Genomic DNA, 6,000 nt, shown 5'->3' on the forward strand with positions numbered 1-6,000 from the left:
CTTAATATGGGTGATTTCATAGGTTCATAATTAAAGAATAAAGAATACATGCCATAGATTACACTAATTAAAAGAAGAGACTACATTTGATTAAATAACACATTTTAAAAGTAGTTTTTGTTTCCTTCTTTGAAATACTAATCACTTCCTCAAACCTAGGTTTCCCTCTACATAGATTTCCTTCTTTCTGGATAAGTGGAATTGACACAGACTAGATTAAAATTCTCATATTTGAACATATTTCATTGTGAAATTTTTTATGTGCCCCATTTTCTGTCATTTCACCAGGATAATATCTCATTTTTGTTCAGCCTTTAGTACTCATTTTTCTTTATTCTCCTGGTTGAACTGACTTTGTTTAAGATTACATGCAAAGATGTGCCAAATGGCATGACCTGTTATTAAGAATCTAGACTGTTCCAAGTTTTGTGCCTTGCACCAAGTGTTTTTAGTATCAGTTACTGTTTTATGTGTATGCTTGTCAAAAGCAATTACCCCTGATTCAGCAAAATTCAATGCTTTCTAACAAATGATCGGGAGGGTAAACAACTCATTTACACAAAGGGGTTTATATTTTCAGGCCTGCCTCAAAGGAACATTTCCAAGAGGCCAGAAAGGAATTCAGCAAAAAAGGAAACAGCAGGAAGACCCCGTATTTCTCTGTAGTTCAGCAGTACTGGTTGCCAATACCAACATCATAACATTTCAGAGCCCAATTTTCCATATTTTGAAATGGCTTGCAGCGATTGCACCAACCGAGTCAATCTGCCATCAAACCAGGCTTTGTCTGTTTGTTGCTAAACTTTCTATTCCACGGCACCTGAGCTAAACGGTGAAAGTTTAACGTTCTGAGTGTAAATCAGAAACGATGGTGACTCATATGGAAGCAGTGGTTCTCAAACGTTGACTTTCATCCGAAGTGCCTGGAGTACCTAAGATGCAGATTCCCCAGGCTACTCAGAGAGTTTTCCCAGTGTCTGATGTGGGGCCTGAGAATCTGCATTTCAGGCGAGTTCCCTAGGTAAGCCCACAGTGGCTCTTCTGGGGTCAACATTTTGAGGACCACTGTGGTGACTACTTAGGCTTCTAGGACCTTAATAACTAGATACTCACACCCGGCTTCAAATATGAGGACATCCAAATATTAGTGGCATGACCTCTGAGTCTGGTTAGCCTAAGAAGAGAAGTGCCCAATATATGTAAATAACTGCTTTTGTAAAATATTGTCTGTGTGCTGATGAGAACGGCAGTCACGAGTTCAGATCATCTTTTATAGAGAGGTTGTTTCCCCTGCCCCTCCGAAAACCTATCTTGATTTTGTTTTCTTTTTTGATTTATTTATTTATTTTATGTCTGTGAGTGCTCTATCTGCCTGTATGCATTTTCCCCCCGAAAAGAGCATCAGATACCACCATGGATGGTTGTGAGACACTATGTGGTTGCTCTGGAAGAACAGACATTGATCTTAACCACCGAGCCATCTCTCCAGCCCCTTGATTTTGTTTTCTAAGATCACTGAATTAGTTGGACTAGTAGATGCTATGGGGTTAAAAAGAGCCACACACTTTAGATTCCCTGATCCAAAATCATGCAGACTGGCTTTTAGCATGTTCTTATTGTCCCCAAAATTGTCAGGGGAACACAGGGAATACAGATTAGACCCAGGTGCTTCAGAATTGTTTCTATTCTTCGACTGAGTAGGCATCTTCTTAGTCATCAAAGCAAAGTTTAGTTGGTTCTGTTTTATAGTTCAACAAAATCATTGTATTTCAGATATGTCTCTTCTGGTTTGGCAAGCGGGCCAGTTAATTAATAATACTTGTATTAATTAAAAATGAAAGCTGCTATTCTTACAACATACACTGAAATCATGCCAGGCAAAGTGGAAATGTCTAACTTCCAACTTATTCAGCAGATCCAGTGCCAGACACTGTGTTAATTGTTTTATGCATACTTAAGTGGTTTCTTTTTATTATGTTATATTGAAATGGGCAGAACTTTAATTTCAGCACCAGTTTAGCCAAATTGGCTTTCAACTGAATCATACCCATTGGCAGCGTTTTCCAGAGAGCTGAGGTTTGCCTTTTGAGATTTCCAAAGGCAACTCCAATCAATATTGAAAATGTCACAAACATGGAAGGAAGCAGCCCTGTCTCTACACGCACTTAGGTTACCAGAGCAATCATAATTCATCTTTACTGTGAATTTCGGGGAATTCAAAATTAGAATGCAACATTACTCCAATAATGATATTTAGTTTGCATGGATGCTTTTGTAGCATTTAGGTCGTTATTGGATCATTTAAGTAATCCTATGGAAGTACAATTATTGTGACCACTTTTATATTAAGATAGATGAAGAATAAAGAAGTTGTTTTCTTTGGCCAGTAGTCAGATTTTTTGTGTGAGTATTTATGAGAGAGAGAGAGAGAGAGAGAGAGAGAGAGAGAGAGAGAGAGAGAGAGAGAGACTCTTACTTTAAAACTCTTACTCTTACTTTAAAAGTAATAACATAATGGAAAAAATGACTTTCCAAATTGAAAGCACTCGGCTTGTGCACCAGCGGTTGTCCTTCCTAGGTACATAACGTTAACAAATGCCTCAACATTTCTAAACCCATTCAGTTATCTGGAAATGGAGCCAAATTGTCTTTCATAGCTCAGAGATGGTTTCATAAAGATTAGAACTAATCTATATAAAGAATCTGGTTCATAAGAGCTCAAAGAATGTAGGGTTTTTTTCTCTTTTTCTTGGTTTTTTGAGACAGAGTTTCTCTGTGTAATACTGGCTGTCCTGGAACTCACTCTGTAGACCAGGCTGGCCTTGAACTCACAGAGATTCACATGCCTCTGCCTTCTGAGTACTGGGATTAAAGGTGTGTGCCACCACTATCTGGCTGAATGTAGGTATTCTTAACATGTATTGGGTATTGGGTATTCTATTCCATCCTGAAGAGCTGTGAAGCCAAGAAATCTTCCTTTTCATTTTTCTCCTTCTTTCCTTCTTTCTTTCTTTTCTTCCTTCCTTCCTTCCTTCCTTCCTTCCTTCCTTCCTTCCTTCCTTCCTTCCTTCCTTCCTTCCTTCCTTCCTTTCTTTCTTTCCCTCTCTCCCTTCTTCCTTCCTTCCTTCTTTCTTTTTTCTCTCTGTATCTCCAGAATCTTGTATAGTCTTTGGCACAGAGAAGGCAATAAATTTGCATGTATTAAATAAACAAATGTACCCTACATAGTAGCTAATCACACGTTTAATAGGACCATCCTTATCTAGATTTGAAAATGCACAACTGGCCATTCCTGTAGACTGACCTCATGTGTTTGGATGGGAGACAAGGGGAATCAGGATAGAGAGCATCTGGCACTCATGATATTCTCTCTCTTAGTGAAGAGGAACATGCTCCACAGATTTCACTCAGAGAGCTGATGGAGATGGAGGCACACAAACCTGGCGGCTAGGAGGCTGAGGTGTTACAAAGCACCCCAATCGGTCAAGAGTTCCTTGATGGCAGTGTGTGGTCCAGATTAAAGATGGCAAGCAGACAGAACTGCATGCTAAAGCTTCTTTTAAATGCAGTCTGGTAAGAAGCAGGCAATTTTTAGCCTTTGCAGAAGTTGGAGTATTTATGTGGAAAAGCATGCACAGCATTTAGAGATATACCTTGGGAAGAACCTATTTCTATGATGAAATTTGGAATATACTTGGCAGTTACCCTCCCAAATTGACTGACTTTCATGCCAGCCACATCCAGTTATGAAATCCAGTTTGCCTGCCTTTTAGCTGTGTAAGTTATCTGAACTTTCTAATCCTTGATAGATTTCTTAATTAGATAACAGTAAAATCTAGATGCCATGTAGGGTATGGTGTTACATTTAACATCACATGGACAACGCCTAACATATGTTCAATATTTGATAGCTACTAACCTTTATTAGAGGAGACTAGAAAAAAATCTGACCATGACACACTGCAGAGAGAGGCCTGAGTAGGAGCTCCACAAAGATGAGCTTGATAAGTGAATGATCACATGCATCCCACATGATGACACTGGTGCTTACAGAGTGGGGACCAGTGAAGTGTGCTTGACATGATGAATGCTATAGGGAGCACTTCCGGCTGAAGCCTCAGATGATGTCTGGATCTAGAACCATGCTCACTCTGAGTCCTGCTTCCTGAGATCTGCTCCAAGATCATGACTGGGCATGGTATGGGAGCCGGGGATGAAGAATATTAATACTGACCAATTTCTGAGAGAAATCAGACTTTCCAAAAGGTCCAAGAAGTTTCGACTGAGCTAGCCAAGGCTTACTTGAAATTCTGGTGCTACTTGAGTATCTTCTAGCCAGTTTCTTTCCTTCCCCTTCTCTTTCCACAGCACCAGACCTGTATCACCATGTTAAGCGATCCTCTTACCTTGTCTTGTCTTCTCTCTCCAACAAATCTCTTGTAAATGTGATTCTGGCTCAGTGTTTGCTAATAAGAGCTCTGGCATGACATGAAAATATATGATGGATAAGTCACAGCGAAGCAGGGAGATCTGCCTTGTGCAATGTTGAAATTTAACCTGTGTTAATCCAACCCTGAAAATTATTTTCTAAGAATGAGTAAGTGAAGACATCTTCATCAAGTCAGCAAAATTATTGCTGGTCTCACTCAAGTATGCTTGGTGCCAGACTCACTCCTTGGAGACACCTTCTCCATTAATACCATCGGAAGAAGATCACACAACAGATTAAAAGTGAACAAACACTGGAAGTGAATTCACTTTTAGAAGCAAAAACCATACTTCTATCACCCTATAATTTCATATTTAAAATCCATCCATAGAATTTCTTAAATATCACACATGTCAACCTTACTCTTTAACTACTCTGTCTAGAACACAGAATTTGGCTTCATCTGTGGATCCTGGCATATAAGCCAATGCTTTGTAGCAAGGCTTGACGTTCCCACTTGGAGTGATTTGTGACACAGTGAACCAAAGATTAGTAATGTATTAGCAAAATGTTGGTCATTTGGAATTGGAATGATAAAACCTTATTTTATCGTCTAATCATGTACCTTATCTCCCATGTACCAAAGATTTCTGAGTGCATACAGGATCTTACAATTCACACAAAATAGTTATTTAAGAATAACATTTCTGCAAGCTGTGCACAAGCTGGGTGTTCCATATATATTTACGGATGAATAGATGGAAAGCTGAACTACCAAGATAGAAAAACAGAGTCAAATGGAGTTTTTAGTATATTTAGGTCAAGACGTTTTCAGCAGACACAGTTGGTTAATAAAAATGAACAACTGAAATGAAAAGATGATATTTGTTCTGGAGTTGAAAATGATTCTTTCCAGCAGGCAAGAGAAGGCCATTACCTCAAAGGTCTGTCTTGCCAGGTCCAAGTTGTTCCCAGGGAGCTCTCGGCAGCCAGCAAGTACGATCATGAACTGGAATAACATTTACTGGAAAGGGATAGGGAGGCCTCCTGTTGGGTGGCTTCGGAGTGATTCACAGCAACAATTTACAACATTCTCACAGAATTTTAAACTATCCTCTGCCTTAAAAGTATGCATGTCTTTTGACATATGGGGCAGAAGAGGACAAAGAAGGAACAGTGGATGGTCCCAGTCCATTGTCTCTGAAGAATCATGTATACATTGTGATTGCTCTTTTACTGTTAATATTTAAAATGCAGCCTAAAGGATGGGAGGAAATAAAAGCATCAACTGTGAAAACTGAGTGCAGTTCTTATGTAGGGAATCCATATATTTCGATAATAAAATAGTAACTGTGGAAGTAGAGATGTAGCTCAGTTCATAGTATGCTTGGTTAGTATACACAGAATCCTGGTTCATTCTCCAGGACCCCACAAACCAGGCATGGTGCAAACCTATAATCCCCACACTCACCAGGGAGGATCAGAAGTTTAAGGTTGTATTCAACTACACAGTATGTTTCAGAGAGCCTGGACTACATGAATCCTTGTCTCAAACAAACAAATGAACAAAC

The 6,000-nt window shown here is 39.3% G+C and overlaps 1 protein-coding gene across 1 annotated transcript in view; it reads right to left on the reverse strand.

Moving 5' to 3' along the window:
• Positions 1 to 4,529, reverse strand: part of Dab2 (DAB adaptor protein 2) — a 135,518-nt gene extending 130,989 nt beyond the window's left edge. Inside the window, exon 1 of the mRNA XM_076551835.1 lies at positions 4,407 to 4,529. The gene's annotated coding sequence lies outside the window, so the exon portion shown is untranslated. The remainder of the gene's footprint in view (positions 1 to 4,406) is intronic.
• Between the last annotated feature and the right edge of the window lie 1,471 nt (positions 4,530 to 6,000).

Source organism: Peromyscus maniculatus, chromosome 15 (genome assembly GCF_049852395.1).
Source record: "Peromyscus maniculatus bairdii isolate BWxNUB_F1_BW_parent chromosome 15, HU_Pman_BW_mat_3.1, whole genome shotgun sequence".
Taxonomy (NCBI): Eukaryota; Metazoa; Chordata; class Mammalia; order Rodentia; family Cricetidae; genus Peromyscus; species Peromyscus maniculatus.